Raw genomic sequence first — 25,594 nt, 5'->3', positions numbered from 1 at the left:
TCATGATGCTTGCACCACCATGCTTCACTGTCTTCACTGTGAACTGTGGCTTGAATTCAGAGTTTGGGGGTCATCTCACAAACTGTCTGCGGCCCTTGGACCCAAAAAGAACAATTTTACTCTCATCAGTCCACAAAATATTCCTCCATTTCTCTTTAGGCCAGTTGATGTCTTATTTGGCAAATTGTAACCTCTTCTGCACGTCTTTTATTTAACAGAGGGACTTTGCGGGGATTCTTGCAAATAAATTAGCTTCACACTTCTAACACTTCTCAGTCTTCTGTCACAGCACTTACAGGTAACTCCAGACTGTCTTTGATCATCCTGGAGCTGATCAATGGGTGAGCCTTTGCCATTCTGGTTATTTTTCTATCCATTTTGATGGTTGCTGTCCATTTTCTTCCATGTGTCTCTGTTTTTTTTTTTTGTCCATTTTAAAGCACTGGAGATCATTGTATCATTGTATACTATTAGACTATTGGAGACAAGATGGCGCCTGTGTGTGTCCATGTCGTTTTTCTGTTATTTTCCTGATTGTGTGTGCTGTCATATCAGCTTTGACGGATAGCGATTGTGTGAGTGCAGTACACATTTATGATCGCGACTCTCTTTTTAAAATTAAAGAGACAATGGAATGCCTCTTTCATGACTGGGATAGCTACAAGCAAACTTTCCCACCTCCGTTTGTGTGTTCCCCCTCCTCCCGGGAATACCTGATGTTGTGGCGACATCCAGGTAGTCCGAAAAAGAGGAGAAGAGGCTGCAGAGCGGGTGTCCAGGTTTGGATCAGACAAGGAGTGTGGCATGCGGCTCGTGGATACCGAAGCTACAGGTGGCTTCGCCCAGTTCCACTCTTGCAGGGCCATACGGCTGGCGGTGCGGCCCTGTTCACACATCCCACCACTCCTCTGTGTTGCAGGACTCAGCCTGGACATCACTGGGTCCCCGATGGACAAGTCGCTTGGGTCCCGGGTTCTCTCCTGCTTTCCGTGTTTACATCTCAGGAGCAGCGTGGGTTTCGCCGGTACAGCGGTGCCTCACGTGACCGTGGGAAATGTCTGCAGCCTATCCCGCTGTGCTCAGCGGACTCGACTACCGCCTCATTGTTGAGTCGGATTGGATTATTGAATGCGCGCTCTATTTCAAATAAAGCGTTCTCCATTAATGATCTTTTTGTCAGGAAAAACTTGGACTTTCTTTTCCTCACATAAACGTGGCAGAGGGAAAATGAATGCATCCATTTAAATGAGCTCTGTCCTGCGGGTTGCTTAGCAGTGGGTAAGCCCCGCCCCTGTCGTGCGGGGGGAGGACTGGCTGCTGTGCACCGGAACCGGTACACATGCAGACTGTCGGATACAAGCCATGCCCCCTCTTTTGAGGCGCTCATGATGGAAGTTGGTTCCTCACATAAATTTTATAGTATTTTGATCTATCGACCTCCTGTCCCTGCTGGGACTTTTCTTAAGGCTTTTACTGACTTTTTATCATCTATAATTAGATTGGAAAAGGTCTTAATTTTGGGTGATTTTAATTTCCAGATTGATGTTGATACTTCCACTTCAGCAAGAGAGCTTATATCTATGCCAGAGGCTTTTAATTTTAAACAGTATGTGTCAGGTCCCACTCACAACAAGGGTCACACGTTGGATCTGGTTTTTGCACTGGGCCTGTAAATTACCAATGTATGTGTGGAGGATGTTCTTCTGAGTGATCATTGTTGTGTTTTCTTTGATTTGATGGTGCCATCTGAGCCTCGACCTGTTTCTACTAAGGCAGAAAGGAGGATTATCACAGAGACAACAGCTACGCTTTTCTGTGATAAGTTCAACCCTTTACTTTTTAATGATCTCACTGAAACTGATTGTTTCATGAATACCTTTAATAGCCACTGTGCCACTATCTTGGATCAAGTGGCACCACTTAAGGCTAGTAAAGCTCCTCGTGAAAGTTTCTGTCCTTGGAGAACATGTCGCCAGATTGAATGCTTATGGAAGTTAACAAAACTGGAGGTTCACAGGCTACATTTAAGAGACTTAATATCTTCCTTAAATAAGATGATAGAGGAGGCCAGGACGAGTTATTTTAATCGCCTGAGTGCCTCCAATAAAAGAAATCCTAAAGTGCTTTTTGACACAATCAGCTCTCTTGTGTCACCTGCTGCCATCACTCCTGTTATCTCTAAAACTAGTTGTGAGGAGTTCCTGGATTTCTTTATTGATAAGGTTAGAGTTATAAAGGACAACCTGCCTCCATGCCATGGTCCCCAGCACTGGGAACCTCCCACTCAGTGCTGGGCCTCATTTGAGCCTGTTACTGTAGAGGACATCTCAACCATCATGAATAAAATGAAGCCATCCTCTGGTATTTTGGATGTTCTTCCGTTTAAACTGTTTGTGAATGTATTTGACTCCATCAGGCCCTACACTGCTAAAATGTTTAATATGTCTTTGTCGAGTGGTGTGTTTCCCTGTTATTTTAAACATGCCATTGTGGAACCACAGTTAAAGAAAGCTGGATTGGATTCTACAGAACTCAAGAACTTTAGGCCAATATCTAAAACCCCTTTCTTGGCCAAAGTCTTGGAAAAGGTGGTCTGTGTTCAGTTGAGATCGTTTTTGCAAGCTAACGACATCCATGACACTTTTCAATCTGGGTACCGTGAGTTTCATTCTACTGAAACAGCCCTGTTGAAGGTGTCTAGTGACATGATGATGGCAGCTGACACTGGCAAATGTTCTGTGCTGATTCTGCTTGATCTGTCTTCGGCGTTTGATACCGTTGACCATGGCATTCTGATAAATAGATTGCGGGATTTGGTTGGAATGTCAGGTTGTGTTTTAAAGTGGTTTACCTCTTACCTGACTGGTAGAACTTTTAGTGTGATGGTGGGCAATGCAGTGTCGGAATCTGTAGATCTTCTGTGGGGTGTGCCGCAGGGATCGGTCTTGGGACCTGTTTTGTTCTCATTGTATCTCCTTCCTCTCAGCAAGTTGATCCAGCAGTTCAGTGATGTGTCCTATCATTTGTATGCTGATGATCTGTAGCTGTACTGCTCTTTTAAGACAACTGAGCCACAGAAACTCTGCTCTCTCACAAATTGTTTGGCCAAAATTACAGAATGGCTCACTGAGAACAGTCTGCAGTTAAATTCCAATAAGACTGAGACTCTGATTGTAGCACCAGATAGTGCTGTACCTGGAATTAAGCAGCATCTCGGTAGCCTAAGCTGCACGGTTGAAAGCAGTCTGCGTAACCTGGGTGTCATTTTGGATGGAGGGATGTCTCTGGAGCAGCACACAAATTATCTGGTTAAGAACTGTTTTTTCCAAATTCGGAACATCTCTAAGCTCCGTAAGATAGTGACTTTAAAAGAGCTTGAGGTGATTGTTCATGCGTTCGTCTCATCGCGTTTGGATTATTGTAACAGTCTTTTCACCTGCCTGTCTGAATAAGAAGGAGTTGGCCCGCCTGCAGGTTGTGCAAAATTCTGCTGCGCGCCTGCTTACCCGCACCCGCAGGAGGGACCATATTACTCCTATCCTTAATACTTTGCATTGGCTGCCTGTCTCCTACAGGATTCATTACAAAATCCTGGTATTGACTTTTAGAGCTCTGCATGGACAGGCACCGGAGTACATCAGGGACCTGATCCAGCCTTATGCTTCCTCCAGGAGCCTCAGGTCGTCCAGTCAGAACCTGTTGATGGTTCCTCGGACCCGTTTTAAAACTCGCGGGGACAGATCTTTTAAAGCGGTGGCGCCTAGCCTCTGGAATGTGCTTCCCTGTGCCCTTCGTTATCTGGACTGTATAGATACTTTTAGAAGGCAACTAAAGATGCATTTTTTTAAGTTAGCTTTTTAGCCTAAAATTGTATTTTATTGTTTTCGTATGTTATTTTTAGATTATTTTTGTATGCCATGTGCAGCGCTTTGTGACCCTGGTCTGTGAAAGGTGCTTTATAAATAAAGCTTACTTACTTACTTATTGTAGATGAATAGCCTATAATTTTTTGCACCTGCGTGTAAGTTTTCCCCTCTCCAGTCACCTTTTTAATCAAACTACGCTGTTCTTCTGAACAATGTCTTGAACGTCCAATTTACCTCAGGCTTTCAAAGAGAAAAGCATGTTCAACAGGTGCTGGCTTCATCCTTACATAGGGGACACCTGATTCACACTTGTTTGTTCCACAAAACTGACAAACTCACTGACTGAATGCCACACTATTATTATTGTGAACAACCCCTTTTCTACTTTTTTTTTTACTAATAGCCCAATTTCATAGCCTTAAGAGTGTGCATATCATGAATACTTGGTCTTGTTGGATTTGTGAGAATCTACTGAATCTACTAGTACCTTGTTTCCCATGTAACAATAAGAAATATACTCAAAACCTGGATTAATCTTTTTAGTCACATAGCACTACTATTATTCTGAACACTGCTGTATATATATATATATATATATATATATATATATATATATATATATATATATATATATATATATATATATATATATACACGAGGGCTGTCCATAAAGTATAGGTCCTTTTTATTTTTTTCAAAAACTATATGGATTTCATTCATATGTTTTTACGTCAGACATGCTTGAACCCTCGTGCGCATGTGTGAGTTTTTCCACGCCTGTCGGTGACGTCATTCGTCTGTGAGCACTCCTTGTGGGAGGAGTCGTCCAGCCCCTCGTCGGAATTCCTTTGTCTGAGAAGTTGCTGAGAGACTGGCGCTTTGTTTGATCAAAATTTTTTCTAAACCTGTGAGACACATCGAAGTGGACATGGTTCGAAAACTTAAGCTGGTTTTCGGTAAAAATTTTAACAGCTGATGAGAGATTTTGAGGTGAGACTGTCGCTTTAAGGACTTTTCATGGTGCGAGACGTCGCGCAGCGCTCTCAGGCAGCGTCATCAGCCTGTTTCAAGCTTAAAACCTCCACATTTCAGGCTCTATTGATCCAGGATGTCGTGAGAGAACAGAGAAGTTTCGAAGAAGTCGGTTTCAGCATTTTATCCGGATATTCCACTATATGGATTTGAATCATGTGCGCTTGCATCAGCCAAGCTTGAACCTTTGTTGATGATGTACACCTCTTCTGCAATTTCTCTGGTAGTCAGACGACGTCCTGTCTGAATCTTCCGAATGGTTTCCACCTGGCTGTCTCTCACAGTTTCTGGAAAAATTTGATTCAGCGCTGCTCCAATCGCTCAGCCATTTTCCTGACAATGAAAATCCGACAAGGGGGGTGGACCAGTGCTCACTCAAAGCCTGCCCACAGGCGAATGATGCAACCGACAGGCGTGAAAAAACTCAAGCATGCGCACGAAGGTTCAAGCTTGGCTGATGCAAGCGCACATGATTCAAATCCATATAGTTTTTTAAAAAAATAAAAAGGTCGGATAGTTTTCTAACAGACCTCGTATATATATATATATATATATATGTGTGTGTGTGTGTGTGTGTGTGTGTGTATAAGGTTGAGTAGGATTACTTTGAAAGAATACATGTGGATTACATGTATGTATGTACATACATTTGGATTACTTGTAATCTGATTACTTTTGTATTACATTTCAGGAGTGTTGGTGCACAGCCATTTTCAGATCTCTCTGTAGATACTCAATCAGATTGAGGGCTGGGCTCTGGCTGGGCCACTCAAGGACATTCACAGAGTTGTCCTAAAGCCACTCGTCCTTTCTTCTGCAAGGTTCTCCTCTCTCAACAAAGGAATGCTGGAGCTCTGACAGAGTGACCATCGGATTCTTGGTCACCTACCTGACTCAGGCCCTTCTCCCCTATCACTTAGATTAGACAGGCAGCCAGCACTGGAAAGAGTCCTGGTGGATCCAAATTTATTCCAATTATAGATGATGGAAGCCACTGTGCTCATTGGGACCTTCCAAGCAGCAAAATTGTTTATGTACCCTTCCTCAGATTTGTGCCTCAAGACAGTCCTGTCTTGGAGGTCTACAGATTTTGGTGGGATTGATTGATCAGTGTGAGACTGGTGTTGTGTGTTCGCCGCTCCTCTGGTTTTTCTCGTTTGTAACTTGGTTTTTAGTGGTTTCGAGTGTGATTTTTTTATCTTTGGGTATGCACTTGATGTGGTTCTTGGTCCTTCAGTGTGCATTTTTAACCATTTTTGATTGTTTAGTGCCTTTTCTGCACTGCATGACGCCGCACTTCACTCCCTCGGCTAGCGCGATGCTAAGCTACTCTGCAGCTGAGCTACAGAGCCTGAACAACAACAATGTCCCTTGGGACATTCTCGCTATCAGAGAGCTTGGTTTGCTCCGCCGACCTCGCTGCGTCCACAGAGGCTCCCGGAGAAAGTTTGTATTCCATCAGACTGGGTCGTCTGTGCCGGTTATCTGGTCAGCTAAGCGCATCGGTGCTCGGCGCTCACGTCATCAGAGCGCTGCAGCTTCTGGGACTTGTAGTCCTGATGTGACGATAGCGGTTTCTGACACTCTCCGGGTGCTGGATGGAAAACATGGAGTGGATTTTAAGCTACTCAGGCCTGTTCAAAGATGTCAGTCTGTCAAACTGACAGAAGTCTTCAGTTTGGGTCTCATTAACATCAGATCACTGTCCTCAAAATCCCTGTTGATCAGCGATCTAATTATGGCTCATCACTTGGATATGATTGGGTTATGTGAAACCTGGGTCAAACCCACAGCTGTTCTTCCTCTGAATGAGGCCTGCCCACCAGGGTACACATTTGGTCACATGTCTCGTGGTGCGAAGCAAGGCGGGGGTGTTGCTTTTATTTATAAATGCAGGTTTACCGTGTTGACTGTTGGGGGTCATAAATATAATTCGTTTGAGCATCTGACTCTTTTTTTTTTTTTTTAATTTGTAAAAATCTCAAAATAACTTTTGCACTTAATCATTATGGGGTGTTGTGTGTAGAATATTGTGAAAAGAAATTCATCCATTTTGGAATAAGGCTGTAACATAAGAAAATGTTGGAAAAGTGAAGCGCTGTGAATACTTTACGGATGCACTGTAAATAGTAGGGTTGGAGCGACTAATGAAAATCATTAGTAGGCTCGTCGGGTACCATTACTCATCAACTACTTGACTAGTCAGTGACTAAATTTGACATTGAATGAATTAAGCCAATTTCAAATCTTCATGGTGAATCTCAAATGTGGCATTTATTGTAACAAATATTCAGTACAAAATCACAAATACAAAAAAACAGCATCTGCATAAAGACAATACATGCATTCATTTACTAGGTATAGACTATCCGTTTGAGCTGACTAAATCACCTGCCAAACTTCACACACTTTCTTCATTGAGTGAAGGGGGGTGGTGGCAGCTGCAGGATATTTATTCTTTTAAGGGTTAAATGAACTTAATAAACAGTTTTCACCTAACAAAAAAAATAGTTGACTAGTCAGATGTTAGCTAGTCGACTATTATGACGTCCCATCCCTAGTAAATAGTGCAGCCCAGCCCCACACGATAAGGGGCTCTACTCACACACAACATCTGACACAGTGAGAGAAATTCAGACATCTTGGTTTCCAGCTCCGGCGCATGTGGTTGTCATCTTCACACTTCTGTATAATTCACTATGAAGACAAAACAAAATCCTGCTGCTCGGGTTGGATTTGTTGATCTTAGCTCCAAAGTGCACAAATATGCCCTTTAAAAGCTATTAAATGGTGATGTCCATGGGCGAGAGCTGTACAAAATAGCAGTCAAGACCTGTTTCATATTACAGTCTCATGTTATCCTCTCTGGTCCCATCACTCAATTGAGTAAAAATTGGATTGTTAAAGTGCCATTTTATTTTACTCCACCAAACCCTGTGGAAAATATTAACACTGATTGTGCAGATTATTTTGACAATCATGGATCTCGCGGAGCTTTGTGGGCCTGCAAGGTCATCTTTCACAGATTTGGCCATCCATCATGTGAATGTCACAACCAATAATCTTCTTGTTTTACACTTTTGTTAGTATAACATCCAGCATGAGCAGCACTGACGTTGGTGTTTTAGGCTCGTTACTGTAATGTTGGTTTCCCGCCAGAGTGCCTTAAAAAAAAAAAAACCTTTGGATGTGCAGGTCATTTTCGAGGAATGTTCAGGAACTGGAGAAAAATGAGCACGAGAACAGAACATAATTGGATAAGATACACCATTAAATGGGGATGGTTTGATTCCCACTTACGTCTATATGTCAGTGTGACCTGGATATCGCAAGACTTAACTAAAAATAGTTTTCAAGGTCTAGTTGAGCTTAGATCAACGGTGCATGAATGGGTGAATGTAGTGTAAAGCACTTTAAAGGGCAACACTAAAAAAAATATACCAGATTATAAATCATTTCTTCCAACTCTTTAGCTTGTGCAAGTCCTGATGTAGCTGATAAAAATCTAATTACCCATACATTGTATATCTTGATAATGCCATTGTGTACCTACAATGACATACCTTGAAAGTAGTGTCTGCATGGGCGCAATTTAGGGCGGGATGGGGGGCATGTCCCCCCACCTTTTCAACCGGGGGGACAGAATATGGTATGTCTCCCCCCACCTTCTGACATATATGTGTGTACTTGAAACATGCTATGCCAGTCTTATGTGCAAAACCATGTCAGAATAGTATCTTTGTTTCTGCAAGTTTGTATTTTTAGCAGCATTGACTTATTTACAACAACTGTTTAATGTTTGTCACATTCAGAATTTTCTGGGACTGCATTTGCCCAGATTTGAAACCAAAAATAGTTGCCTCTAGGGACTAGTGTCTACACATAAGTATCAATGGACCATATGCTAATTTACTAAATTCTGAAAGTTAGAAAAGGAAATCAGAAAAGCTATCTGGGACCTCAGAAAGCCCATCTGCAATTATTGCTTGATCTCCAAAATCAGTCTATCCAAGCGAAATTATGTTCAGTATGAGTGTTGTCATTAGTGCCACTTCGAAAATTAAATTCATGATAAGTAATTTATCCTAAACTTATGATCTGTTGTTTTTTCAAACTTATGCAAAAACAAATCTTGAGAAAAAAATACAGTATGCGATAGTTAATAATTATTAAGAGCCTGTTCTTTCATATTTATGAATACATTTTACCACATTGCAGTTGTTTTTTTTAATGAAAATTCAATCTATCATTCTTTTTGAGTTCTACACATGTGGTGAGACCTTATTTACACCAGGTTAATAAAAATCAATGCTGGCTATTCTCAGAATAAAGTACTTATATCCACAGTTTCAAATTGCACAAATCAAATGGTGTCCACTTTATGGTCTTCGAAAAACATTAAAATTACTCTTCTGGATGCTCAGAATGCATCTGAGCTTATCTAGAAACCACTGGCTTCTGGGGACCTAAAGCGGCCACCAATGTAGAACTAGAAATTGGGGGGACAAAGTGCGGGCCTCGCACTTTGTCAAATTTCACTTCCGTCATGTCCACACACAGAGCCATGTCGAACTCCACAGTGTGGCACTATGCTTTCTCCACAGGAAAGTGGCATTCCTTTACAGCCTTCTTGGGACATCTCCAGGTAGCTTCAGTTACCTTAGCCATCGGTTTAGCTCGGGTTAACCAATAACACAAAACGTCTGGAAGCTGATGCATGCCAGGGTTCTCCTGTTAACATAGATCACTCGTTGTACGACTGTCTGACTCGTGAGCACAGAAGCGGGCTCTTCAGGGAGACTTGCCGGCGTCCCACATGTAGAATCTTAGCTTATCTTAACGCGATGCCATGGCCAGCGTATGCTGACAGCCCCATTCCTACTGAACGGTCCGGGTCAGTACTGCACGGTATGTTACGGGTTGTGGCCTCTCCCCTCCATGCGGAGGCCAAAGATAGTAATTTAACATTTTTTTAATTTGTTTTATTTTTGTTTATTTTTGGTGGTTCATGAGATTTATTTTCATTGTATGCAGAATGCTGAAGAGTCAACTGATGCCTGTGATGAACGATATGAATGAGGTGCTGTGACTATTTCAACTTTTAAAATAAGTACATTTTCTTGTTGCGGCACAAAACGCTGGTGTTGCCGACCGAACATTCCCCCTCTAAAAATCAGTCCTGCCTTCACTGCACATGCATCATTTCTGAGCATCAGCAACAATTCACAGATTATTACCTCATTTCTGCTTAAAACCGCACTCCAGTTATCATCGGACTCACCGAATGATATCTGAAGCTTTTGTACAACAATCTTTTCCATATAAATTCAGTATTATTTCATAATAAAAGACGGAGGATCAGAGCGCCACAACAGCATGTCTGCTTCTGATGTGCTGCTGGGCCTATGTCATTTCAGAGCGTCAGTAATGATTCACAGATTATCGCCTCTTTTCTGCTTAAAACGACCTCATTTATGTTTAAAACTGACTTTAGAATGATTTAAGAAGTTTTACTTTGTCATCTGATGGTTAATAATCACATTATTCCCTTTGATCACTTTGGGCGTAGAGAGACAGACTCAGAGTCAGTCTCAGGTGCATGCGCAGTGAAGGCACCAATTTTTAGAGGGGACCGTTTGGTCTGCGACACTGGTGTCCTCTGGTTTAGGCTGAGAAATGCACAAAACACAGAGGGACTTCTTTTAAAATGGTACATTTTTTCAGCCATGACAAGGAACTAAACTATTTCCAGATGTCATTTTCTAAAATCAGGGCGCCTTTTGTAGATAAGTTTTCATCAGGCTGTGATGATGAATCCAACTGAAACAAACAGGTAAGATGAAGACTTTATATTTACTCAGAATGGTTTAATATTTGTAAAAGTCTGAACTGTTTGCATGAGGACTGCAGCTTTCAGTTGTTCAGCCAATCAATGGACAACATCAGAGGACGTATGATGACTTGTGACTAATTTACAAGAAGCGCATGTCAACAATCGCGTAACTTACCTACAACTTATGGTGCGCATATCATATGCTGGCATGTGATATGCGTGCATGCCCAAAACTTTTTGACGTACTTGCTGTATTATGATGTATATCAGTATGCTTCAACGTGCTCTTAACTCATACAGAACTTACCCATAACTTAATAGGCATGCACTTACATATGCCAGCATTTTTAATGCAGTCGCCATACGCTGGCTAAATCATCAAGGTATGATGGGGTGTTAGATCTATTTTTTAAAGACCACTCTGAAGCTATGGTCGGCTTCACTTCTGCTCTGTCCTAGAGGAACTCCTTAAAAAAAACTTTCATTTTCCTCCTCAAAATATTATGTTTGGAAAAATCTGTCCACCTAATAAGCAACACTAGTCATGTGACTCCATCCTTGCAAAACACACATTTTAACTATTTTGTCATATTCACCAACAAAGTACACAAAAACATTGATTTCATACTGTAAAAAATTGATGCATTTAGATAATTCATCCAGAATTACCTTCCATTTACCATCCAAATTAGCACACTTCCCTCTAACAAATCAATGAATGGCCACTTATGGAAAGTGGTTCCATCATACTGTATTATTTGAGACTGACTGCTTTGATTGTCACTATCACCCTTCCCCAAAAAACAATGTGACAGACTTGCTGTTTCTTTACAGTGTTCAGACATGCAATGCCTATATTCTCTACCCACATATTCCAATTAAGGGTCACGTGGGAGTTGGAGCTTATCCCAGCAGTCATAGGGCAAGAGGTGGGGCACACCCTGTACAAGATGCTAGCCTATCACAGGGCAAAAGACAGTTTGTTCAGTACATTTTATTCCATTCAGCACAGTGCATGACAGTTCAAATTAGCGCCGATGGGCAGCCTTGCACGATCCCAGTGTTAGAATTTGTGCACGCGACAGTGTCTTTCGAGCAGGAACACAGTGCGAGATCCACCACATCGCGCCGCTAATGTGGAATAAATAAAAAATAAAAACCAGCTGGTACCTGTGGGGCCACATCACGCTGCTTATGTGGAAAACAATAAAAAAACAAAACAACAACAACAACAAAAAAAAACATACTACCCACAGGACTTGAATCCATGCCATCCAAAAGCTCTGATTGCCAGTCAGAAACTTTAACAGCTACAGAGCTGTCCTTTGAAAGCTGTGGGAACCTGCCTCATATCAGGAAGAACATGGAAGTATTACAAAAAAAAAAAAAAAATTAAATCACACACCATATAAAAACACCACATTTATCAAGCAGGCAATACAAATATGATCTGTTTGTTCCTCTGGTGATGACCCATGGTTACTGACATACAGTCATGAAATGACATGAATGAGAAGCAGTGTGCTCTAACCATGTCCACATCTGATGATCTGGTGCGTCCAGTCGCCTCACATGTGTGTCCTGCCCGACACGCATGTCTTGTGGACAGCGCGCCACAGCACAGACACAGCATCATATGGAACTAGAGCTCATGTGGGTCACGCGACAGTCAGATCACCCGCTGCGTGTTCTGATTTGATGGTCCGTTTCAACCTGGGGTAGCGCCCATCACTACGGCAATATATGTTTTTATTTATGTCCACGTGAGGGCAGCAACCAGACACACGTGTCACAGTGGGCAGTTGTTAGTTCATGTCCATCCAAACACATTACCTGTTGTCCAGATGGGATGTCCAGATCCACAGATCTCCACTGCTACTTCTGTCAGTGGCCACCTGTCAGTTTAGCACACACACCAAAGCCACACTCGTGGGGCACTTAGACAAATTTCACTGCCAGCATGACAATGATTGTCTGCTGACTGTAGTCGTGTTAATGCTGCGAATGGCCACACATTTTCTAAGTGCTATGCGAGTGGTGTTAGATGTTCCTGCATATCACCTTGAATTTGGCCGACACCTGCCGCAAGAGGGTTCGATGGGCTTGCACAGGGCACACTGGCTTTCAGCCGCAGGTTTGCATAAATTGTTGTAGCAACAGATGTACGAGGCGTTCAAGGCAGGGACGATTTTACACGTTTTGCACACGATTTCTGCTTCATGTGCACTTCATGCGCATGTCAACCAAACTTCGCACTATGTGTGAAGGGGCCCTAATCTGTGCGTCGATAAAGCGGAAAATGGCATTGTTTTCACTGGCATGTGTGTGTCTGTGTGTCTGCAGACAAGATATATCCAAAACAGCTGGATAGCTGTCCAAACGTTTTGGGAATATTACTTGGATTAGGTATCCAGAAGTGATTAGACTTTGAAAAAGTTTGATCAAAGGTCAAGGAAAACATATCTGAAAAACACAGTTTTATACATCTCAAAACCCAAAAAGCCTGGATGGATTATTAGATTTTGGAGTCGTTTGTTCAAAAGCCAAAGGTTAACATCAGGGAAAGCACATTTTGTTGTATATCTGAACAATCAAGAAGCCCAGATGGATGATCGAAATCATGTATTGATCAAAAAGTATTTTCAATTGATTGGCCAGAATGACGTCTTCAAAATGACACCACACAGAAGTCATTTGATGAAGTCATATGTAGTGCAAAAATATCATTACACACATTTGTATATTTGCATGTAAATGTTATATTATTGTGTGTGGAGCATGCAGGGTATGTATCAACCCTCTGATGCCTTTCAGTAGAGTGGTTACCAAGCCCAAGGTGTTAAGTAAGTTGATTTTTTCATCATAGCAAAATGGACACCCGTGTTCATGTTTACTAAGTTTGTATGAACATTGCTGCTTTTAGGACTGAAGGGTACCATTTGATATGGTTGATCAATGCATACTGCTGACGTGACAAAAATAATTTTCGTGTTCACGCTTAGAGTCTCTCTTGGTTCAGACTGATGTTACTTTCTGTGTTATAATGACACTACACTAAAACTTTCTGCTGTGAAATAGGGTGTAAATCATTGTTTTAGTCTAGGCCCACTACTGCTATTTTCCCTTAATAATATAGCTCCACTGGGTCAGGTAACAGTGACATGTACAAATTTAGGAACACATTGCAAGAGCTCTCTTGACAGTGGGTGCAAAACAAGTGGCACAGAGAGGTGCAAATGGTTTTGGGGCATGTTCAAGGTCCATTTGCTATCAAGGTTTCACCAAAAAACAAGTACAAAGCTGGGTGCTGAGCACACATTGCTTGGATTTACTGTGTTCATAAGGCATGGCTGTGTTAATTGCTTAACAAATTCAAACAACTGAAGCAGGTGCACAGTGCAGTGATACTAAAAAAGTTGGTGCAAGTGAAATGATTTGTGGTGAGTTAATGTATTGCTGCTAACCTGTGTGGGAACACCGAATTACAACAGCCACAAAAGTTCCCATAAATGAAGCAGTAAGGTAAACGTTTGTATTTTTAATGAGTGTAAATTTTGATTTTCTTCATAGGTTGTTTTCCATTCACATTTTTTTTTTTTTTTTTTGTGTAGCATATGAATGTGCCAAACATATTTTCACCTGCATTTGCACTTGGGGGATGTCAAAAACAACATTGCTTCAGTTTTATTTTTATTTTATTTTATTATTATTACTCATACTACCACTACTACTACTACTACTACTACTACTACTACTAGTACTACTACTAATAATAATAATAATAACAGTTATTATATAACAGCTGAGTGGATTCTTATCATTTGATTGGTGCTTTGTATGTCACATGACATGGATTAATTCCTCCCATTTGTGATGCATTGCATTTAGAGTGCGGCTTCATTCCATTTACAGTTCAAATTTGGTTCCGTACGTTTGGTACCATTGCACTCTGCACACACACACATGCGCACACAGCCTCGTGCACGTGCGCACACAAAACAAATCCACTGTGCTGTCTGGAGGCTGTTAGCAGGAAGAGAGAAAGAAAAGCTGGAGTCATTTCATCTGTAAAGTTTATCAGTTTGAATACTAAATATCTTGTCTTTGTGGTGTATTCAGTTGAATATAGGTTGAAGAGGATTTGCAAATCATTGTATTCCTTTTTTATTTACATTTTACACAATGTCCCAACTTCATTGGAATTGGGGTTGTATTTTCTCCAAAAATATTAGTCCTATCAATGTTCTGTTTTGGCGCCCTTCATCCTTGAAAATAGTTGAGCATACCAAACGGCAATGTCAGCTGTCCCAAGTCGTGCACGCACACATGCATAGCTTTGTGTTTTTCTGCATTGTGCTACAAGCAGGTGTTTTTGATTTTCACACACGCACAAAGAGAGATGATGGTGGAAGACAACAAAAGCAGCACTCTTTTCAGTCATGGTAATGACAATGGCAAATGTTATACATTATACAACATGACACTTGAGTCAGTCATGGTAACATGGTAAACCCCGAACTCCCATGATGCATTGCAGCACAACGTCTGTTGTTTACTGGTTAGTTAAAATCTCTAATTTCTCAAAAAAAAAAAATTGTCTTATCAACTTTCCGTTTTCGCAGTGTTCATCCTTTGCCCCAAAATGCATACCAAAAGGCAAATGTCAGCTCTCCTCAGTTTCACCATAATCGAAGCCATACACATGCACGCATGCACACACACAGAGACCACTTGACTATTATAATATAGATAATAATCATTATTTTAACACTCACAAAACTTTAAATTAAGTATTATTATTCTTGTCAATGCAGTTACTTGGTTTGGAAAACGGTTGCCAGTAACATAACATTTGTGCTAATTATATATTTTGGGATCAAACTTCAAAAATGAGCAGTATTGTGCATTCAGTGAGTTGAAACGTAGCCTCCGGCCATTTTGCCTGCTAAAAGCCTCTTGTTCAGCCGAATTAATGCCTACAGTAGCAGACAGATATTTCTGCTCTGTCTGCTGCCTGTAATGTGAAAAGTGTTGCACTAAAGAACAGAGCTATTACACATGATGGTCCACTGTGCTTATGCTGATAGAATCAGGTACCACAAACCCACGGCTGCTGCAAAATAATGTGCACGCATTAAACAGGTCACACATGCACACACCCTGTCATCCTGGAGACATGCTCTTGTGATGTCAAAGATTACTAATGCTGTGTGTTTGGTTATGCACATATTTGTCTTTGAGAAGTCACCTGTAACTCATTGATACAGTTGTGACACAACTATGAGCCCTCGTGACTTGTCTGCAGAGAAACACTCTGATGTTGTGCAGGGTGCTGTTTTCTGTGCTCATACAGTCGGGTGCATCTGCACCTCTTCATCCCCTGTCACTGATGATTGGTGATTTTGCTCACAGCGGGTCATTCTCTCTGCTTGCACTGCACTCTGACCTGTCCACATCTGACAACCTTTTTGTCCCAAAGGCATATTTGCAAAAAAAAAAAAAAAAAAAAAAAAGAAGAAAAACACTAACAGTCTTCCTCACTTTGAGCTGTTGGAGTGTGAAACCTCATACCTTGTGGAGTACTACACATAAGGATATTCTAACCCCTTTAATCTGAGTTTTTACCTTTTCACATGTTGGAGTGGACCTTTTACCACGGTATTTAACTGAAAACCCGAGACATCAACCTCCTGGTTGGAGCGGAATTGTTTACTTCTGTTAAATACCCGTGAACCCAAGCATCAACATGTGAACAGCAAAACTATTTACCTTAGGTCACACACCCCGCGCGTCCGTTGATGAGAGAGGGAAAGATGACCAGGACTCAGTTCAGTTCTCAGATTGACCTTGCCTTTAAAACAGAGAATGAGCCAAAGTACCAATAACGGAGAGTCTCTGGGTTCACACTTAGTTTGCCCTAGCAATCAGGCTCTGAGCAGGAACCCCGTCTACCTCTCGCAGAACCCATATATACTATCTGAGTTTCTGTCTAAACATTGCGTCACTGCACTAAGATGTTATATTCTTTCTTGATTCGTCCACTTCTCCCATCGGATTCTGGGTATAGTCCCATCCATGCGCTGTGAAGTCTTGTTGCTTCACTGCGAAGTCCTCATCACGATATTACCTAAAAAAAGAGTTATTTTGTGGACTTCTATGATGACTAACCTTCAACTGTCTGCAACTTTCACAATCCCACGGTCAGCCAAACCCTGAGACTGAAACTGCCGACTGATAAAACAGGAGACATCTGCTTCTAACCTTCACTGCGCCTTAGCTTTTCACATTCCTCTCTGCCTAACAACCCATGGCAACACTTTCACAAGGTTATATGAGAATCCAGCAATTCCAAATGAATATATGGAAATCAAATAAAAGCACTTATAAACTAATTCAAACAAGACATATCATATGAAAATAAACAACTAACATTAGTGTAGTTAATATAAAAGCATAATATATCTTTCAACTGTCAAAATAAACTGACCATCTAAGGGTACCAACACCCACTCAGCCGTTATTCTTCACACATCTGTGCCAAACACTCAAAGCTGCCTTGATATCAGGATCTGTGTCTTGCTATTGGACTTTTCACCGTTTTTTCTGTGATTGAATAATTTTGCAACTCCACCACCTGAACTACAGTGTTGTCTGATTTTTTTTTTTTTTTTTGAGGAGGTCATTTAAAAACTTTAACCTTCTCAGAATCAGAATCAGAATTGAATTTATTGCCAACTAAGTTCTCACATGCAAGGACTTTGATCTGGTTTTGTTGGTGCATATACAACGATAAAAAAGAAAAGGAAAAACACTTCTGTAAGAATTAAAGAGTCAAATAACCCTTCCGAAGGGCGTTCGCCTGTCTCTTAGGACTGACTGACCCATGTTCAACTGCTGTTCACATGGAACCCTTCTCCACTTCGGCCTTCAAAGTTCTCGTTTGTTATTTGCTGCTACCAGCAACATCTGCACCCACGGTGGCTTCATCTGGGCCTGCACCCTGGGCTTTCATGCACACCGAGGCAACCCTCCTACTCATCGTGACATAGCCCTCGCTGTCCCTGTCACCAGCGATGGCCGGGTATGAGCCTGAAGCTCCAGCGCCATCCATTTTCAGGCCGAGTTGATTCGGCAAATGAGTTGTTACACACTCCTTCGTGGATTCCAACTTCCATAGCCACTGTTCTGCTCTCTCTGTTGACCATTACACATACTTCTATTTTCTAATTCAGAATGGGTGTGTAACAATTAACCATTTTGAATCAAAAGTAGATTTTAAAGTAATAGCTGCAACTATCTCAATATATGGACCCTGAATTGATTTACATGTTCGATGAACCAGTTCACAGAGTGATTTTAACATTATGAATTAGTTGAGTTAATCTTGTTTTGCTGCTGCTTCCACATCTTCATGCTCTTATAAAAGTTCAAAGGTTGGTGCGATGCTCTTGTGAGACAGGATCACAGGAAGGTTCAATTTGCAAAAGAAAAACAAAATCACCAGGTCAGATCGTGGTAGGTGCTACAAGTTTACATTCAAACAATTTGTTTATACTGTCAGAATGTGTGTTCTGCTGCTGTATATGCTGTGCTGTTTTTATTTTGGGCACATGAATCCACAGGTCTCTGTAATATGGCCAGTCCAGGAATGTCGGGACCTTCAGGCAGTTGACATTTTTTCCCCCTTTCCTTTTTATTTCTCCTCCTGAGAATGACGCACTGGAAATAATGTTGGCCACCAGAGTCCTGCGGTTGTAGGAGAAGGCGACTTTCTGCACTGCTGGCAAGAGCAAACATTGGAAAGAGTTCCATCCATCCCTAGGCATGATGAGAGCAGGCACCAGAAGCCCGGGTATATTCAGAATACAGTCTTGCCCCTGGAAATATGCCCCAGAGAAGAACAACAGATGTCCCTCTTTTATGGAGCAAACAGGGACATCTTTTGCATCTACGACTCTACAGCTTTACATAAGGCCATAAGCAAAATTTGTTAATTCTAGTGACTAAAAGGATCATGTTTGCTGTGATTCTATAGAGTGCAAGGCTCATTTTATGCCACATTTCTGTGGAGGATATGTGTGTCTGTTACACATTTTGGTGAACATAGCAACTCATCAACGGTATAAATATTTGATACTTAAAGAAAAGTTCATTACATTTTATGATTGTTTGGTTTTTATATTTCTGTGTTAATAAGTCTGATTTATTTTGTGACCACTAACACACTAGCACTACCTGGCAGACTATATGGTTGTGAGAAACAGCGGCCTAAAATGACGAAAGGGTGTATTTGATACCAGGTCTTTTTGGAGGATTCTTGTGTATCGCTGTAATGACTTTGTCTGAAATGCGCGGTTATTTATGGAGACTAAGATGAGGAGTATCACTTGCACTTTGAGACAGCGTTAGCTTTGATACTTTGGCCATGTGGCGCATTTCTCTGTGCATTATCCAGCACATAAGGGTGCCTCAGTTTTGAAGACTACAATGGCTGAAGAAGGCCAAGGGCACACAACACTTCACCTGGCCATGGCAGATATATGGTTATTTAAGATGTAGGAATGGACCGGTTTTGTGCCTGGGTGGTTCACATCCAGGACCCAAGGCAGGTCCATGGTGTCATGGATGTGGTGATTCGTGGTACCAGCACATCCTTCCAGACTTGACTTGCAAGCATTTGACAATTACACTTCGTCACCTTAAGTTCTGCTCGGTATTGAGAAAATATCTCTTAGTGTCTCTCTTCATGGTCCCAGCAAATGTTGTGGGTGGAATACAAACAATTCCAACTCTAGGGGTCTTTCCCCATTCCAGGTTATAACTGACCTTCAGTGACCCCTGTTTCTTGTGCAGGAGAGAGTAGTCAGTGTCTCATTGGTACTAGCTTTTATCTGGATTGAATGAGGGCTCTGTCAGCCCTTCTCCTCTCCTCCCTTTGCTATGCAGCTATGGCCAACTATACTGTGGCACCAAAACATCACCCGTGGACAGAATGTATGGCTCATCTACTCAGGACGTAAGCTATGCTGTGTTTCTTAACCCATCCACTGTTCGACTGGAATTCCATCATTTCATGAAAATCTGTGCCTCCAGGATCAAGCCCATCCAGAAAAGCCCACTTGTGCCCACCTCCAGTGCTGCCCTCTCCCAGTTTATTGTTTGTGCACCTGATACTCTATACAGTGGTTCTTGTGGTCGAAGGATCTCCAGTAATTGGTTTGACAGCAGAGGAGCAGTCCTGGGTGCATACCTGAGCCATTCTCCATCCTTGGTTAATCTCTGACTCCCACTGTGAGCATTCTGGGGGACGTCGGGTGCCATCCATTAACACTTGTAGGCCCAGACATTTCCAGTTCTGCTGCCTGCCCCTCCTCTTTGCAAAACATGTTCATTCCTCTCAATATGCTAACATATTGAGAGGTCACCACAGTAACACTTGGCCCTGCAGCCACACCCGCAGAGGTTTCTACAACACTAATTCTAATCAAGTTGGGATGTTGTGTAAAATGTAAATAAAAACAGAAACCAATGATATGCAAATCCTCTTCAACCTATATTCTATTGAATACACCACAAAGACAAGATATTTAATGTTCAAACTGATAGACTTTATTGTTTTTGTGCAAATATTTGCTTATTTTGAACTGGTTGCCTGCAACACATTTCAAAAAAGCTGGGACAGTGGTATGTTTACCACTGTGTTACATCACCTTTCCTTCTCACAACACTCAATAAGCGTTTGGGAACTGAGGACAGTAATTGTTGAAGCTTTGTAGGTGGAATTCTTTCCCATTCTTGCTTGATGTACGACTTAAGTTGTTCAACAGTCCGGGGTCTCTATTGTCATATTTTGCGCTTCATAATGCGCCACACATTTTCAAAGGACGACAGGTCTGGACTGCAGACAGGCCAGTCTAGTACCCACACTCTTCTACTATGAAGCCATACTGTTGTAACACGTGCAGAATGTGGCTTGGCATTGTCTTGCTGAAATAAGCAGAGACGTCCCTGAAAAACACCTTGCTTGGATGGCAGCATGTGTTGCTCCAAAACCTGGATGTACCCTTCACAATTGTTGGTGCTTCAACAATTACTGTCCTCAGTTTCCAAACGCTTATTGAGTGTTGTGAGAAGTAAAGGTGATGTAACACAGTGGTAAACATACCACTGCCCCAGCTTTTTTGAAACGTGTTGCAGACATCCATTTCAAAATGAGCAAATATTTGCACAAAAACAATAAATATCAGTTTGAACATTAAATATCTTGTCTTTGTGGTATATTCAATTGAATATAGGTTGAAGAGGATTTGCAAATCATTGTATTCTGTTTGTATTTACATTTTTCACAACACCCCAATTTCACTGGAATTGGGGTTGGAATAATTAATGATCACTGATGTATTTTATTCCTCTCACTCTGAGCGTTAGTAGGTGTATTTCCGGAAAACGTCTCACGAGGCAATTCTTTGCATTTTTGAGCGTTTTAAAATGAGCAGAAACATCTTGATGACTGACAGACAGAGGGAAACAAACCTGCTCCGTCCGAAAACGAAGCTTCTGAGCTTTCATTCGAAAGTGATGGCTTGACACGCTTCACCCCGAAACACAACTTTTTCAATGTCAGATTTTGAACCTAAAGTGTGGTGATGCGCTGTTTGTGTAGATGCTGGTTTACTGAAGCTATCTCCACGATACTGTTTTAACAGACTACTTGGACACGGATATGGATTTGTTACACTAGAAAAAGTCAGAATACAATATTTCCAGGAGTTAATGCACTTTATTTAACGTGCCACAATCATGACAGAACTAAAGGCGGAGTTGCAGCCGACGATTGCGTGTGTGGGCACATGCGTGCATGGGGGCTTTGATCTTGTGTCGTTTACATTTGGAAATACATCTACCTCTGGGTGAGTCTGGCATGTTCAGGATTTTACTCCTTTTGTGTTTTGTGGCAAGCTTTTTTTACTTTGAGTGTGAATGGAATGGATGTGTGTGTGTGTGCACACACGCGCGATGTAGCTGATGAGAGGCTCCTGCTGCTGTAAACATCTCCATGATGTTTTTTTTTCCCCTGGCAGCAGATGTTTTTTTTTTTTAGATGTTATTGACAACAACACTCAAAATTAATCGTGCACAAAACTGATCCTTGAGAAGAGACTGTTATTGACAGGCTGCATTTATGATCATGACTGCAGGTGCACTAAACCTTCTCAGAGCTGCAGCTTTTATCGTGATTACATCAAAATGAACAGTCTTCACTTAAAAACATGTCACCATAACACAACATCACACTTATGTAAACTTTGGAATTAATCTATGCCTCCTTTCTTAATGTTATCAGCTACATTCCATTGAAGTGCTCACTGAGACGCTTCTAGTAGCACCATCACTTGTTGGAAACACCCGAGTACTCACAAGTTTGCTGCGAATGCTGTATACTTTGAAACCGGTCATGGAAGTGCACAAAATAATCCCGGTGGATCATCGGATGGTCACTACCAGTCTAAATCTAAATTGTTATGATTTTGGTGCAACATGTCCTTTAATAACTGCGAATGCACAGAGGGGGATCCACAAATATTCCTTGATTTGCACAACATGAACAAATGATTGGATTTGAACATGTACAAACTGTAAATAAGACAATAGGATCTTAATAATTAATTAAACAACTGCAAATTAAAAGTTGGACTTTGTTCAAGCAGCTAAATGTTTTCATACAGTGCAGAAGCCGGTTTGTGAGTGCTGCTGCTGCTGCTGCTGTGTTGCCGCTGCAGAGGAAACTCATCTCAGCCGATTGTACTCGCGTTCTCGTTCTTTCGGTCATGAGCCAAATCTCATGACCATAGGTCAGGATCGGAACGTAGATCGATCGGTAAATCGAGAGCTTTGCCCCCCTACTCAGCTCTCTCTTCACCACGACGGTCCAATACAGCGACCGCATCCCTGCAGATGCTGCAGCAATCTGTCTATCGATCTCACGCTCCATCTGTCCCTCACTCTCCCCCTCTAGCTGTCACCTTATCTAATGGTTTGATTTAACAGTTTATTGATATTAACATTAACAGTTTATTGATATTAACATTAACTCTATCATTTTTACAAAGTGAAAATATCACAAATATGTTTTAGTTTTAAATTAATGCACTAATTCTGAAGGTTTGAGCATTAAAAGTCACAGATGCCAAAAGGCATTATAGCCTCCTGATCACTGGTTGGCTGTTTATTTATTTGTAAAAAACACACAAGTTACTGTAACGTGTGTGTTGTTTGTTTTTTTTTTTTTTTCAAATAAATCTGTATTTGTAAACTTTTTTTACATTGTTCTATACATTTTGACTTAAATGCATAGAACACTGCCATCTACTGAATGGGAGTGTGAATACCAATTGCCAACCACTGATGACAGGAAGCTCATTTTCCCATAAGGCCTTTTTGCATGTGTGTCTGTAAACGCTCAAACCATCAAAATGAATGCATTACTTTAAAATTAAAACATATAGCTGATATTTTCACTTTGTAAAAATGACAGAGGTGACGTTAATTTCGATAACCTGTCCGGAATTAGTTTAAACCATAAATCAAAACTACCTTGCTTTGCATGTCTTCTGCGACACAACTGCAAGACTGTTTAGCTGTGAAAATAAATGATTTTTTTTTCTTCTTTTCTTTTTTCTCTGATAGCCAGGTCTCCTCTGCTGGTAGAGGATTGAGCTCTGTCTCTGATAGCTGTCCGTCTGCTACAAAACACCTAACTGACAGGAACTACAATATATGATTTTAGGCTTTACAAATGTTTTTAACGGTTAAGCTTTATTCACTATGCCAACAAAAACATATTAGCGGTCTAAAAGTTATCAGAACTAAATTTAGTGGAAGTTAATTGGTCTGCTGATGGTTTTCAAAATTAGCTGAAAAGCTAATCTGCTAACAAAAAAATTTAGCTTTGCTAATTAGCGGTTAGCATATTAGCGGACCTGTGCCCACCACTGCCAAGGGTATTTTAGCACTGAGTTATATTTTTTATTGTGAATTCGATAACTTGTTAACAGTGCATAAAACCAATAATGTTTAAGATGTCACAACTGGGGCAATGAAATGTCAGGTGAAATCAGTATTCCTCTGAAGGTATTCCAGTGCTCTCTCCAGAATTTTTGAATATGATGGTGCTGTAGCTCTGGGGAAGGTAAAGCTATCTTGGACTTCCCATTTGTAATGTATATACTGTGTACACAGTAGAGTGCAGCTCGGGCCTCATATTTCATTTTAATGTTTCTGTCCAAACCCGACCCAAACCTGATGCTGTTAATGTCTCTGTTATTTCCTTCCTAAACAAATCCCCGCAAACAAGAAGAAAGCTTTTTCGAGCCTGTATTTTCATTTTATTTCAATTAGCAAAAACAATGTTTGCATCATGTGAAGCAGACCTGTTGGCAGCACACAGAGTAAATAAACTGTTTCAGTCTGACCTGTTACATCCGGGTTCACCATCACAACCTGAAAAAAACTGTTATCCACATAAAATGCCCTTGTTTTGGAAGACAATGTCTGGAAATACTTTAATTCCTTATTATGGAAAAATGTTTGTGAATAAACACAGCAAAGTCCCTCAGTGTTATAATACGGTGCTCTGAGTGTGTTTCTCAGTCTGAGCCACAGCAAACCATTGCTTTGTCCCACTGCCAACAAGAAGAAATAAATCAATGATTCTAAAAGCTGAAAGTCCTTTCTGCAGTTATTTTATTGGCATCTCAGTGGTCACATCACAGCCATCCGTCCTCTCTTCGGCACTCTGCTTGTGATGAAAATAAGCCCCAATAAGGATCCACCAAGACAAAAAAGAAAAGTATATTAAATTACACTGTTAACAACAATAGCATGTCATTTATTTTGAGCAGCTGAGCTTAGAGAGGCAGGGCTATGACATCATTGCATCAGAAAAGTTTCATACTTTCAGTGTCTTTGTGCTGATGTGACCAAACCCAACCCAAAGCAGAGTAACATTTTGACATATTTGTGTGAATCCGGCTAACCCATCGGGTATCCACACTCCAGTAAACAGATATGAGGCTGTCATATTTATACGTATGTATTTGTTTATTTATAAATTTTACATATTTATTAGTATTTAAAAGATGGAATTATCTAAAATGAGAAGAGCATTTTGCACACTACAGTATATGGTCGTGAGACTGGTATGTTTACATACATGGATCCACTGTACCTGTTAAGTCTTCGCTGGACATGTGTGTTGTTTTGGAGGCTGAATAAAATTCCAGGAATAGAGCTGGAGAATATCACACAGCAGATACTTACTAAAACCTCACATCGGTGCTTCTCCTCCTTTTTCTCCCGTGGGAAGGTCTTGCAATCCACACGGTTCATTAAAATTCCTCGTAGCAAAAGCTCTGAAAACTGAGAAAATCGTCTCAGCAAGGGACTGAGAAGAGACACACAGGTTAACACAGGAGAATATGTTCTACTCTTGTTGCTTTTTGATTTTCAGCTTTGACTCCCTCCTGCAGATTTGTACTACACCTTTAAATCAGATGTATCCCCAGTTGAATGTGTTGTACTTCAGGGTGATCTTCATATCTGGGAGGCTGCCACATGGCTGCACAGTAAAACCCACACAGTAATCCCCGTCCTGACCTATCAGACCTAATCGGACATGTACTGCAATGCACAATAAGGGATTGCAGCTGTTTGATAAAGATGAGCCACCACAGAGTGATGTCCAGCGTCTGGGTACACGCCCACCAGTGTCATGAATCAACAGTGGCTGTTTACCGAGTGTGGGGCTGTTTCACTGATAAAGATTTAAGTGTTTTCAGCTGATTATTGTATTTCACACATACAG

The 25,594-nt window shown here is 41.2% G+C and overlaps 1 protein-coding gene across 1 annotated transcript in view; it reads left to right on the top strand.

The window, feature by feature from the left end:
• The window catches only part of LOC117507494 (fibulin-2-like), a 173,815-nt gene that overhangs the window by 86,459 nt on the left and 61,762 nt on the right, over positions 1–25,594 (top strand). The gene's annotated exons all lie outside the window — the stretch shown is intronic.

This window comes from Thalassophryne amazonica, chromosome 3 (assembly GCF_902500255.1).
Source record: "Thalassophryne amazonica chromosome 3, fThaAma1.1, whole genome shotgun sequence".
In the NCBI taxonomy this organism is placed as follows: domain Eukaryota; kingdom Metazoa; phylum Chordata; class Actinopteri; order Batrachoidiformes; family Batrachoididae; genus Thalassophryne; species Thalassophryne amazonica.
Note: the sequence above shows the minus strand (reverse complement) of the source record. Positions and strands in the feature narration are given on the sequence as shown.